The following is a 13882-nucleotide window of genomic DNA, read 5'->3' on the forward strand; positions in this document are numbered from 1 at the left end:
ACTGAATTCTCGGTATGGCCATCCATTTGTAATTCAGCGTGCGTTCAGAGAAAAACTGAATAGCTGGCCCAAGATTGGTTCGAGAGAGTCTGTTAAATTGAGACAATTCAGTGATTTTATGACAGCATGCAGCAATGCTATGCCACACATCAAAGGGCTTCAGGTGTTAAACGACTGTGAAGAAAATCAGAAAATGCTACAAAAACTACCTGATTGGCTGACGTCTCGTTGGAATCGGCATGTAACAATGCAGCTGAAACGAGCGGAAGAGTACCCTACTTTCAAGGAGTTTGCTGATTTTGTGGCACAGGAAGCAGAAATAGCATGCAACCCTGTAACATCCTTTCACGCCCTGAAGCTCTCTGAAGAAAAGCCATCTAGAGAAGTCAAGCGCTCAAAGGCTAATGCGTTCATCACTAATGTGAAAGCGTCAGATAAATCAAGAATAGTGTCAAAATCATACAGTGTTGGAGTAAGCAACTCAGTTGATTCTAACAGATCCAATAGAGTTAACACTCTGCCTTCATGTTCAAACCCAGTCACGTGCAGGTGTTGTGGAGAGAGCCACTCCATCCACAAATGCCAAACGTTCACCAGTAAGTCTGTGGAGGACAAGAGAAAGTTCATATAAGACAATAACCTATGTTTTGGCTGTCTTAGGAAAGGACACAATTCAAAGGACTGAAGGAATAAAGCTACTTGTAGTATATGCAAGAAACATCATCCAACACCACTTCATGAAGACCGTCCTTCTTCTACAGCAGTAACAGTTTCGCACACAATGCAAGCTGAACAAAACACATCTTCTCTTTCCTGTTGCGTAGACAGTGTAGATGGTGGGAGTACATCAATGATAGTGCCTGTATGGATTTCTTCAACTTCCACTCCTGATAGAGAGACCTTAGTTTACGCTCTTTTGGATACGCAAAGCAGCAACACCTTTGTGGATCAAGAGTTGTGTGAGAGGATGGGGGTGATTTCAGAGCCAGTAAAGTTAAAGCTTACCACAATGATGGGAAAGGATTCAATTGTTCAAAGTGAAAGAGTTTGTGGGCTCAGAGTTAGGGGGTTTCACTCCCATGGCCTAATCAGTTTGCCACCTGCCTATACCAGAGACTTCATTCCACTTGAACTTTCCCACATTCCTACTCCGGAAACCGCTATAAGGTGGAGTCATCTGAATGAAATTGCTCAGGAAATTCCAACGCTGCTGAATTGTAAGGTCGGACTCTTGATAGGTTATGATTGCTCAAGAGCTTTGGCACCACGCCAAGTCATCACAGGAGGTGATGAAGAACCATTTGCAGTCAAGACAGACTTGGGTTGGAGCATAGTTGGCTGTCCACCGCAGTTTGCCAAGTCGACTGAAGTTACAGGTCTGTGCCATCGTGTATCTGTTAAGGAACTCCCGATACTAACACCTACCTCAGTCATCAGAGCCCTTGAATCAGACTTTAGAGATACAAGCCCAAGGGAAAGGAGCATATCACAAGATGATATACAGTTCACGCAACTTCTAAATGAGAAAATTAATCAGAATTCAGAGGGACACCTTGAGATGCCCCTCCCCTTTAAGACACGCCCACAGTTACCTGAAAATAAGCAGCTGGCTCTGGTGCGACTGAAGCGTCTGAAAGGAAGATTTGAGAAAGACCAGAAATTCAAGGATGATTATGTAAAGTTCATGGAAGGTGTCTTCAAGGATGGTGATGCAGAGAGCGCTGAACACCAACCCAAAGTAGGAAACGTCTGGTATATTCCTCACCAGGGGGTATATCACCCTAGAAAGCCAGAGAAAATTAGAGTTGTGTTCGACTGCTCTGCTAAATATGGTGGCACGGCGTTGAATGATCACTTGCTAACGGGACCAGATCTCACTAATGGACAATCAGGCGTACTCTGCAGGTTCTGCAAATATCCAATCACCATTATCTGTGATGTGGAAAGGATGTTTCACAGGTTCCATGTAAGCCAGGAAGACAGAGATTACTTACGGTTCCTGTGGTGGGAAAATGGCGATACAAGATCAGAGCCAAAGGAGTATCGCATGAAAGTCCACCTTTTCGGAGCAGCATTATCTCCTGGCTGCGCGAATTACGGAATGAAGTATCTTGCATGTCAAAACGAAAGAGAGTATCCTGCAGCAGCCAGTTTCATCAAAACTAATTTCTACATTGATGATGGGCTCATTAGTGTGAAAAATGTGGACACTGCTATCAAACTTGTCCAAGAAGCCCGAAATGTGTGTGCAAAAGGGAAATTGCGCCTACACAAGTTCATCTCGAACAACAAAAGGGTTATGGAGTCTGTCCCTGTCAGTGAACGAGCCAGCGAAATTCAGGATGTGGAGCTTGGTTCAAATGAATTCCCAGTCCAGACTGTGTTGGGAGTAAAGTGGAGTGTAAATAGTGACACCTTTTCATTTAAAGTAACACTGGATGAGAAACCAGCAACACGGCGAGGAATCCTCTCAACCGTCGCATCTGTGTTTGATCTGTTAGGATTCTTGGCTCCCTTCCTTCTATTAGGAAAGAAAGTACTACAGGAAATGTGCCAAAGGGGCATTGAGTGGGATGACCCACTTCCCAGAGAGTTAATGCCGCAATGGAGTAGCTGGCTAAATGAATTGAAGAACCTGCACGATCTCCAGATAGCAAGATGTTTTGCTCCTGAACACCTAGGGACTGTTCAGAGGATCGAACTCCATCACTTTTCAGATGCGAGTAGCCATGGCTATGGTCAGTGCTCATATATTCGAGTGTTGAGTGAAGATAAAGTGCACTGCTCTTTTGTCATTGGCAAAGCAAGAGTTGCGCCCACCAAAATCGTGACTATACCCAGGCTTGAGTTAACAGCTGTGGTGATCTCTTCAGCAGTCAGTAGCATGTTAAAGGAGGAGCTGGAGCTCAAAATTGACCAAGAATATTTCTGGACCGATTCAAAAGTAGTCTTAGGCTACATTAACAATGAAGCCCGTAGATTTCACGTTTTTGTAGCGAATCGAGTCCAAAGAATTAGAGAGGCGACTAACCCTGAACAGTGGCACTACATAGACACCGAACAAATTCCTGCAGATCACGCTTCCAGGGGCCTCAAGGTGTCAGAGCTGATCACTTCAAATTGGCTCACTGGAACGAAGTTTCTCTGGGAAAGAGAAATTGTCACAGCAAAGACAACTCCTGAGCTTCTGGTTGGCGACCCTGAAATCAGGACAACACAAGTGCTACAAACAAATGTAGCAAATGATGATGATCATTTTCTAGAGAGATTCAGTAGATTGTCGAAATGGCACACTGCATTGAAAGTTGTCGCTCGTATCCAGCAACTAGCGAGAGACAAGAAAGTTAAACCCATAAATGTTGAAGACATGAGAAATGCAAGCATCACGCTCATAAAATTGGCACAAAGAGATGCTTTCAAAGATGAAATACAAATACTGAAGCATAGTAAATTGCCATATAAATCTAATAAAATATTAATTTGTCATTTGTAATAATAATTTCATTCATTTGGACATCATTTATGTGATAATTACTGATAAATAAAGGATTCAGTAAATACTTCAATGTATGGCAACAGTGTAATATGAACTGGGAAGCCTGTGATCATTTCTTTTCTCCTCATTTTTTCTTTTTTTCTCTCTCTTTTCTTTCTTTTTCTCTTTTTCCACCTCCTTCCCCTACTTCCTCCTCCTTCCTTTTCTCCCCCCCCCCCTTAACAGACTATTGTTCCCCAGCTTTGGTGCAATTGGTTAGCGCATTCGGCTGTTAACCGAAAGGTTGGTGGTTCGAGCCCACCCAGGGACGTGTGAAATGCCGGAGTTTTGCACGCGCGTCAGGTGTCCACTAACGCCTATGCCATTCTTAGGGTTGCGAGGCACAGCTTTCTCAGGGCGTTTATCTTGTGCACCTTCAATAAGCTGGCTTGTTTTAAAAGAATTCAGCGGCGGGCATTTGGTGAACATTTTCACCAGCTCGAGTAGTTTGCTGTGGCATGTGGATGCCTTCTTTACTGATGATCTGTCTCTGGGGCTCATCTAGTTGACATAGTATCCGCTGACATTCGGCTGAAGGTGCTGATCCACCATCTGCTCTTGGTACGGACTGGAACCGGGGGACTGTAGTGACCATCAGATCGGAATGCAGAATGGATCTGGTGGCTACGGTGACCTCAGAATAAGAAGAAACAGACTAATAATAATGTAGATGCAAAAGTTCCATGTTGCCACAAAGTCAATACCCAATACCCCACCGGGATGACTTGAAATACAGTCAGCATCGGCAATTTTTGCCAGTCTCTCTGGAGGCTTGTTGAGAAAGATAGTCTTGCTTCGTTTTGTTTCCTTTTATTGGCGTGGCTGGTTGTTGGTACTCGTCAAAGAGGTGTCCACCGATCATAGCGTGCCGGAGCCAGAAGACTTGTTGTTTTGTCAATATGTTCTCAAGACTTTGCGGCAGGTATCAATAAACTACAGCACAATCACAGCTCGCCGCTACCCATCGTAAACAGGTTGGGCCTGTCTGTTCCGGTGGGCTCTCAGTGGTGCTAAAGCATCAAATGAAGAGGATGGGATTCGAACCCACACAAACCAAGGCGTGCCGAGCACAACGGACTAGCCTTGCATCGCCTTAACCACTCGACCACCTTTCGTTTTGCGCGGTCCTTTTGTTTAACACTCCCGATTCAGACCACCAGCTCATTAGTAGAGCGCTCAGTGAACTGAACTGAGTGTGTCAGATAGGGAAGACACACAAAAATTGCAGAGTGGGGTCCCCAGGACCGAGGATCACTGCTAAATGTACCGAACGACGAGGATGGGATTCGAACCCACGCGTGCAGAGCACAATGGATTAGCAGTCCATCGCCTTAACCACTCGGCCACCTCGTCGTATTACGTGCCGTCTTTTATTTAGCACTCCCGATTCAGATCATCAGCTCATTAGTAGAGAACTTAAAGAACTGAACTGAGTGTGTTAGATAAGGAGGACACACAAAAAGTTCAGCATGGGGTCCCCAGGACCTAGATTAAGGTCCAGTGCTAAAGGAACCGAACGACAAGGATGGGATTAGCAGTCCATCGCCTTAACCACTCGGCCTCCCCGCCCCCTTGCTGACTGAGAGAGGCCATGCTGCGGACCTTTTCAGCTGCTGCTGCTGTGCTTTCAGCAGGCTGTTTTGAGCACAGAGGGAATAGTGAATGAGCCGTCTTTTACACACCTCTAATCTGTTCCGTAGAAACACGGTGCAGCAACCCGTGCCAGGAGACTGTTTGTGCGGCAGTTTAAAGCTTGCTACCACCTTGCTGGTTCACATCCACGTAGGTGCCTGCAAAGGTCACGACCGTCGCTGGCATTCTTTCGCAGAGGCAATATTGTAGCCTATGAGGTTTAGCCGAGGCGCGATCATTGCTGGTTGAAAACTTTACCCAATACCCCGCCAGGATGACTTGAAATACAGTCAGCTTTGGCAATTTTTGCTAGCCTCTCTGGAGGCTTAGAGTATTGTTGAGAAAAAATAGCCTGGTTTTGTTTCTCGTCGAAAAGGTGTCTGCTGATGATTGAGCGCCAGAGCCAGAAGGCTTGTTGTTTTGTAAATATGTCCTCAAGACGGGTATCATTAAACTGCAGCGCAATTACAGCTCACCGTTACCCATCGTAAACAGGTTGGGCCTGTCTGGTCCGGTGGGCTCTCAGTGGCGCTAAAGCTTCCAGTGCATGTCGAGCACAATGTATTAGCCTTCCACCGCCTTACCCGCTGGACCACCTCGTCATCTTGCGTGGTTTCTTTGTTTAACACTCCTGAACCATGTGCATGTGGATGCCTTCTTCGTCTTTTGTTTCAGCCGCCGAGGGCCTGTTTTCCACTGAGGCCCTGCGTCAAACTCCCTATGAGACACAATCGAACGTTAGTAGTAACCTCCGATTACGGCCGAATGTGGATTCTGCTCGGACGACGGGGCACCGGTACATCCTTTGTAGCTTTGGCTTGTTAGCCAAACGCTACAGCAGTTTGCCATTTCCCATGAAATCATCCTTGATTTCCTTAAGAAAGGTGCCCCAAATTGGTGGAAAATCACATCTCAACCATACGCTGTCCAAAGCATTGACCCGCCTTCACGCGGCAAAACAGAACGTGTTGTTGGCCCGCACTGCTGGGTCAAACTGCGCTTCCCAAAAACAGATTGGGTCAAAACCGACAGAAGAAAACTCTAAGCCTGCTCTAAGCCCTACCCACGGGGAGGGCTCGACAGTCTCGCACAGCGCGAGAGCCTCCGTTTCGCCTGTGTAATTTGGGGGCCGATGAAAACTGGGTCCGACCCGGTGAAGAAGCCCACGACCAGCCCGGCTAGCTCAGTCGGTAGAGCATGAGACTCTTAATCTCAGGGTCGTGGGTTCGAGCCTCACGTTGGGCGGCTCTGTTGACTCTCTTTCTTCCCAAAAGGGTGGCGGGCTCCAGCGTGCCCATTCGCCGCGCAGGCTGAGTGGATTTTGCGAGCTCCGGAAACATCTTTCAAAACAGATGTCGCTGTTAGTGCGAGCAATTTTAATCCCTATCACTAACCCTAACCCTTGCTTTTACACCGGTGATCCGGCGGCAGCAAGCAACAGCGGCTGTCTCTGTGGCGCTACCTGGAGCAGGATCGTCTGTTTCCGCGGCCGTCTCCTCGTCCAATCGCCGATCTCGCCGTCCATTGTGAGAATGGACGAGAGCCAATCGCGTCACTCGCCGTCCATTGTGAGAATGGACGAGGCGCCAATCGCATCGCACGCGTTCCATTGTTGAGAGCCAATCGCGTTGCCGAATGAGAATGGACGCAGCCACCCACCGCGCTTAGCTTCATTCTAATTCATGTAAAAAATCAGACGAACGGAACATCTAATAACTTTTCAAAGTAAGTAATACATGTTTGCTTCTTTCTTCATATCTGTTTACAGTGTTCTCAATTGGTAACTCGTTACGTTTTCGTCCGTCGTTCATCCGTTTTTGTGTGTTCATAAACTTTTGACTCGCGACTTGTGAATGAAACAATGTTCCCACTAAACATTGGACGTCGGATAGACGTGCAGATCATGTCTATATTGGGTCCGTCGGTCCATGACCAATTCTGGATATCTATTCGACGTCCAAACTAGGTCCACTATTCGGACGTCCAACCATGACCCAACTTGGACGTCACTTTGACGTTCAACATTTGACCTAATCTGGCTTATTTTTTTGGACGTCATTTGGACGTCTATGGCAGTTGTGATATACACATTGGACGTCGGATAGACGTGCAGATCATGTCCATATTGGGTCCGTCGGTCGGACCAATTCTGGACATCTATTCAACGTCCAAACTAGGTCCACTATTTGGACGTCTATCCATGACCCAATTTAGACGTCATTTTGACGTTCAACATTTGATCTGGGTTTTTTTGGACGTCATTTGGACGTCTATGGCAGTTGCAGTAAATGTGTTTTACAAAATAGAACCTATTAACATGATTATACATACGAATACAGATTATTTATAAACAAACAAGATTTATTATCTGTATGACTATTTATTTATTTGGTAGTCCATATGTTTTTTTATTATTATTTTTATTTTTTTTACATTTTCCTGTTTTCCTTTAACAGTTTTTATTTTATTTAAAGTAGCCTATAATCAAGTTATTATTTTTTTATGTTATATATATAGCCTCATGGAGAGGGCGTCCGCCTCCCGTCCCGGAGACCCGTGTTCGAGACCTGCGCGGAGCAAGTGCGGAAGGACCTGTGTGTGAGGGGTTACATATACAGTGTGTATATATATATATAAATTTATTTATTTTATATAAAAAAAAAATCACTTTTGGAGTAGCCCTTATAAGGAGGTCCCACCAACGTCAACATTAGACGTGCGGTAGACGTCGAAAAAAGATGTCGCCTGGCGTCACAGAACAACCCCATCAATGGACGGAAATTGGACGTCCAAAAATGACATGGAAAAGACGTCACTACGACGTCACATTGCGCAGTGGGTTAGTTTGCCTCTAATCTTCCTTATTAAACTCCATTTACACGTTCTGAAGTTCAATTTAAATGGAAAAAAAAACGTGTTTCAGCTGTAAATGCAGTCATTCTTTATTACAGTTTACTGTGTTTTTACTATAGTGAATCGTAGTAACCATGTTGTGTTTTTGGCTGATCGATTACAACTGTATGAACACATGTCTTACTATAAATTAAAATCCGAATGAACAAAACAAACAAAACCCATTTTCCTTGTGTTTATCTTTATTTACCATGGTTTTACTATAGTGAGAGTGTAGTAATCATGTTTTGTTTTAATGAATTGCCTATAATCTCTCATTTTAAACACAGTTTGCCTGTAATCTTACTCATTAAACTAAATTTACTCGTTCTGAGGTTGGATTTATATTTCAGCTCTAAATGGTCATTCCTTATGACAATTCACCATGTTATTACCATAGTGAAAGCCTAGTTGTGTTTTTGGCTTATCGATTACAACTGTATGAACACAGTCTTACTATAAATTAAAATCTGAATGAACAAAAAAACGTTATGCTTGTGTTCGTCATTTACCATGGTTTTACTATAGTGAAAGTGAAGTAATCATGTTTTCTTTTCATGCCTTGCCTATAATATCACATATTAAACACAGTTTGCCTGTAATCTTACTTATTAAACTCAATATAAACAGTCTTACTATGAATAAAATCGTGAATGAAAAAATCACCATGGTTTTACTAATGTGAAAGTGAAGTGAAAGTGTGTTTGGTTTTCATGACTTGCCTAAAATCTCACATAAAACACCATTTGCCTGTAATTTTGCATAATAAACACATGTATTCTTTTTTTCAGTTTGATTTGGTTTTTAAAAATGTTTTGTTGTAGAAATAGTCATTTCTAATTAAAATGTAATGTGATTTTGCTATGTGTGACTGTAGTAATCAAGTTTTGTGTTTGCAGATGGATTACCATTTGTATAAACACAGATGCAAGTGCTACAAATAATAATTAAAATGAAAACGCAATGTTATATAGACATAAAGGGAGGGTAACACTTTATTTTACATTGTCATTAATACACGCTATATGTAGTTACTATAGCAATAACAGTAAATTATAAATAATTGGATGCAACTAACTATAAACCAAACAAAACACTAGTCTTACCCCTATAGTAACTGCATGTGGTAATTTAATATTCAAATACTTATATGCATAATTGTAGTTTAACACCTTTGAATAAAGTGTAACCTTGTTTTGCTTTATTAGTAATAAAATAATGTTTAATTGTTGTAATGGGTGCCATGATTTAGTTAGCTTGAATAGTAGGGGTGTAAATATTAATCGATTCGTATCGATGCATCGATTATGCAGCCGCCGATTCAATGCATCGATTCGTCCGCAAGAATATCGATTAATGTGTTTATTTTGCCGCCTGTTTGTTCACTTGTCTATTTTTAGAATCCGTTCCGACCTTTTACTGTCTATGGCTCCGACGTAAGCGTACTACCTACTCCTAAGCTGCGGGTGGCACTAACCTCACTGTCTTCTTCTTCACACGCCTTACTTTCGTTTCACAGTCCATCTATGATGTTGTTCATGTTCACAGACCTCACATTGTTGTCTGACTTTCAAGAGCGATGATTTTGAACTGATTTTGTGGATTAGTATTCTATTTGCAGTTCATCTACTGCAGAGGATGTGTGACCATTACCTCTTAATAAGATGCAAATTGTATTTTCAAAATGTAACCAATTTTGTATGAAAGAAACGGTGAATAGGCTAATTGGCAATAGTAGACATGCACTATAAGTTTTTTTTTTTATTATTACAATTTATCTGATTGCACTTTGTAGATGCAGTAACTTATATTTGCTGTTCTATTTGCAGTGCATTGAGCACAACTGCTTTAGTGGAACATACACATTATATGAATAGAATACTGTTTCTGTATTCTCAATAAAAGGCAAATTATTTACCATTTTTGTTGATTTATTTGAAACTTAATAGATATCATGTAAAAATATCTAATATTGAATCGAATCGGATCGAATCGCATCGTATCACAGGGAATTCTGAAGTATCAAAAATAATTGAATCATTGGCTTAAGACATCGGTATCGTATCGAATCGTCTTGAAGGCTCCGATTTACACCCCTATTGAATAGATATGATTGTATCATTATAAATAAATTAAAAACATTTGTGTAGTTGTCCAATACCTGCAAAATGCACATTACTAACTATTATTTTCCTATTATATTTAGATGAGCACTAAGCCAAAGAGCCACAAGGTCATGGGTGATGGCGAGTGGATGGCCAGGTTGAGGACTTTTGCCAGCTCTGGGGTTTGTCCGTCTGGAGGCAACAGACCAGCACCACGGCAGCGGAAGTGGTACAACCTCTACCAGAAGGTAAAGTTACCTGTATCTCATTGTAGAATATGTATGTGAACATTATTTGTCAAACATTTTTACACGTGACTGTTTAATGTTTTTGAAAGAAGTGACTTTTTAAGTCTGCATTTATTTGATCAAAAATACAGGAAAAAACAGCAAAATAGCTTGTACTGCATATTCGTATTTATTTTTTTGTTTATTAAATGAAAACTGATATGTTTTGCAGAATTCATTGATGAATAAAAAGTTAAAAGAACAGCATTAATTTCTCTAAAAAAAAAAAAACTTTTGAACAGTCCTGTATATCGTTAAAGAAGATTTTCTATTTGATTTCTAATGCTGTTCTTTATTGAACTTTTTATTCTTCAATGAATCCTGAAAAAAGTATTACAGGTTACATAAAAAATACATTAAGCAGCACAACTGTGTCCAACATTGGTCATAAATTAGCTAATTAGAATGATTTCTAAAATGATAGCTAAATATTCAGTGTTGATGGCAGAAATAATTTAAATTTAAAGTGTATGGAACTATAAATTTAAACTGTGATGACATTTTACAATATTACTGATGTTTTCTTTATTTTTATCAAATAAATGCAGGATCGATGAGCATAAGGCACTTCTTTCAAAAAACATTAAAAATAGTGATGTGTCCAAACTTTTGACTGATCCTGTATTTGTGTTTCCTTTTATTAAATTTTGTTTTGGTTTTTTATAGGAGAACTGCTTGGTGTTGACTACCTCCTGAGTCAGACTGGACAGCCCCTGGTAGTGGACCCTGACTCAGAAGAGACAGAGAACATGCTGGAGGATGTGGATGATTGAAGGCGAGGATGAAGAAGACGAGGGCTTCAGGGAGGACCAAACACTTGACATTACTGTGTCAAGTCTTACCGATGACCCAAGCTTCTCTCTGTCCTCCACTGTGCCTCCTTCACGCCAGGTGCCTCAGCATCTCCTGACGAGTCTGTGGTATGTAAATATCTTGTTGTATGCATGTATGTTATTGTGTTTCATGTAATATTGTTACATTTCTAGGAAAATATATATTTATATGTTTGTTTATTTTGTTCCACTTCACTGTACTCATAATGTTGTTCATTTCTGTTTTTTTTTCTTTATATTTTTTCTCCCAGGCTTTGGATAGTGCTGGTGTGCTGGACAAAGTGGACAGCCTTGTGGAGGGTCTTGTGGAGCTCAGTAATCAGCCATCTTTGGCTCTCACCAACCAGCAGGTCAGTTTCTCTACTTTTTCTTCTTGACCTGTCATATGTTAACACTACCACTTGTTTTGTTTTCTCATTTGCCATGTATTATATGCTCTCTCTGCTTAGGTGAGCAATATAGTTGGCAGAACCTGCTGGATTACGATAAGAAGAGAGTGATGTTTGCTGCCAGACACCAGAGTAGGCTGGACACAGGTTCACTCCAGGGGTGGAGAGCGTGAAGAGGCAGACATTCACCACCACTGCCCCACTTGCCCAGTGGCCAGATTGTTGTCGCCTGATAGAGACCATTTCAAGCTCTGTGCCATCCATAAGAGTCCAAAAAAGAAAGGGGATAAAGTTTAATTTATGTGTATTGTTTTGTGCTTTCTGTTCTTTATGCACTTGCAATGAAGGCACAAGTAGCATGGACATTTGAAAGTTTTATTTAAAAGTATAGTTTTGTTTTCTGTTCTTTTGCACTTGCAAAGAATGCACAGTAGTAATTAATATTTTAAAGTTTTATTCATTTGTATTGTTCTGTGCTTTCTGGGGGTTTTTTTTGGACTCACAAAGGCAAACAAGAGCCATTGTCATTTTAAAATTTTATTTATGTGTATTGGTCTGTGCTTTCTGTTCTTTTCACTTGCAATTAATGCACAAGAGCCATGGACATTAGATGGTTTTATTTATATGTATAGTTCTGTTTTCTGTTCTTTTGCACTTGCAAAGAATGCACCGGAGTCATGGACAATAGAAAGTATTATTAAGAGGTATTATTCGGTGTTCTGCACATGCAACATAACTATAAGAATAAAAATGTAAAAAATAAAAGAATAATGAATAATTGGCTATGACTGATTGAAAAATAAAACTTTGGTCATGATTAAATAACTCTTTTTGTATGTCTTTGTTACAGTATCATTAAACGGTTATAGGCCCTTTTAAAAATGTTGATAAATTTGGGGATTATTTCATAAATAAATTGACTATTTTTTGTACTATAAGTTTTAGAACATAACTACAGCAGCAATATATTTAAACTAAAAGTGCAAAAACTCAGAACTGTGAATAAAATATCAATAATCAGTAATATAAATCTAATAAAGTATTAATTTGTCATTTCAGAAATTATTTCATCCATTTGGACATCATTTATGTGATAATTACTGATAAATAAATCATTCAGTAAACACTTCAATGTATGGCAACACTGTAATATGAACTGGAAAGCTTGTGATCATCCTTACTCCCGTATAAATGTACAGAAAAATAGAGAAAACATTTTTTTTCAGATAATTTATTGTAAATATACACTCCAAAAACATTGCTTTGAAGGACAAAGAGATAAAATTTCCTTTCATTTCTTTTCTCCTCATTTTTTTCCTTTTTTCTTTTTTTTTTCTTTCTTTTTCTCTTTTTCCCCCTTCTTCCTCCTCCTTCCTTTTCTTCCCCCCCCTTAACAGACTATTGTTCCCCAGCTTGGCGCAATCGGTTAGCGCGTTCGGCTGTTAACCGAAAGGTTGGTGGTTCGAGCCCACCCAGGGACGTGTGAAATGCCGGAGTTTTGCACGCGCGTCAGGTGTCCACTAACGCCTATGCCATTCTTAGGGTTGCGAGGCACAGCTTTCTCAGGGCGTTTATCTTGTGCACCTTCAATAAGCTGGCTTGTTTTAAAAGAACTCAGCGGCGGGCATTTGGTGAACATTTTCACCAGCTCGAGTAGTTTGCTGTGGCATGTGGATGCCTTCTTTACTGATGATCTGTCTCTCTGGAGGCTTGTTGAGAAAGATAGTCTTGCTTCGTTTTGTTTCCTTTTATTGGCAGGGCTGGTTGTTGGCCCTCGTCAAAGAGGTGTCCACCGATCATAGCGTGCCGGAGCCAGAAGACTTGTTGTTTTGTCAATATGTTCTCAAGACTTTGCGGCAGGTATCAATAAACTACAGCACAATCACAGCTCGCCGCTACCCATCGTAAACAGGTTGGGCCTGTCTGTTCCGGTGGGCTCTCAGTGGTGCTAAAGCATCAAATGAAGAGGATGGGATTCGAACCCACACAAACCAAGGCGTGCCGAGCACAACGGACTAGCCTTGCATCGCCTTAACCACTCGACCACCTTTTGTTTTGCGCGGTCCTTTTGTTTAACACTCCCGATTCAGACCACCAGCTCATTAGTAGAGCGCTCAGTGAACTGGACTGAGTGTGTCAGATAGGGAAGACACACAAAAATTGCAGAGTGGGGTCCCCAGGACCGAGGATCACTGCTAAATGTACCGAA

The 13882-nt window shown here is 41.3% G+C and overlaps 2 non-coding genes across 2 annotated transcripts; one reads left to right on the top strand and one right to left on the bottom strand.

Moving 5' to 3' along the window:
• Positions 1-4806: 4806 nt before the first annotated feature.
• On the bottom strand, positions 4807-4888 carry trnas-gcu (transfer RNA serine (anticodon GCU)). The gene has a single exon. It is a non-coding gene; the product is annotated as a tRNA-Ser (tRNA).
• A 463-nt stretch (positions 4889-5351) lies between these two features.
• LOC141326993 (U4 spliceosomal RNA) lies at positions 5352-5492 on the top strand. Its single transcript, XR_012354317.1, has one exon. It is a non-coding gene; the product is annotated as a U4 spliceosomal RNA (small nuclear RNA).
• Positions 5493-13882: the final 8390 nt, after the last annotated feature.

The sequence above is a fragment of the Garra rufa genome, chromosome 2 (genome assembly GCF_049309525.1).
Source record: "Garra rufa chromosome 2, GarRuf1.0, whole genome shotgun sequence".
Taxonomy (NCBI): Eukaryota; Metazoa; Chordata; class Actinopteri; order Cypriniformes; family Cyprinidae; genus Garra; species Garra rufa.